This window comes from Sinocyclocheilus anshuiensis, unplaced genomic scaffold (genome assembly GCF_001515605.1).
Source record: "Sinocyclocheilus anshuiensis isolate Anshui unplaced genomic scaffold, SAMN03320099.WGS_v1.1 scaffold627, whole genome shotgun sequence".
NCBI classification, from domain to species: Eukaryota; Metazoa; Chordata; class Actinopteri; order Cypriniformes; family Cyprinidae; genus Sinocyclocheilus; species Sinocyclocheilus anshuiensis.
In genome coordinates this window covers 3,111,280-3,111,589 of record NW_015549703.1, presented here as the reverse complement: position 1 = coordinate 3,111,589, position 310 = coordinate 3,111,280, and the positions used below count along the sequence as shown (strand labels likewise).

Here is a 310-nt window from a genome sequence, read left to right as displayed (position 1 = left end):
ATATATATATATATATATATATATATATACATACATACAGTGGTGGCCAAAATTATTACAACACTTGGCATATTTAAGAGGTTTCCGTTTTCAGTTGTTTTTCTTGAATGGGCCATTACAATACCCATAAAACAAACTATTGCCGGAACTGTGATGGAAGGAATCTGCTGGAACAATGAAAATGATGGACTGGCCCCCTCAAGTCCGGACCTCAACCCCATCGAGCAAATTTGGGGCGAGTTGGAAAATAAACTGGACAGATCTATTGTACATTCAAAGGAAAGCCTTTGGCTTGAGTTGCAGAAGGCAT

At 38.4% G+C, this 310-nt stretch overlaps 1 protein-coding gene across 1 annotated transcript in view; it reads left to right on the top strand.

The window, feature by feature from the left end:
• LOC107660661 (low-density lipoprotein receptor-related protein 1B-like) overlaps positions 1 to 310 on the top strand; it is a 249,544-nt gene that overhangs the window by 240,413 nt on the left and 8,821 nt on the right. The window lies entirely within an intron of this gene.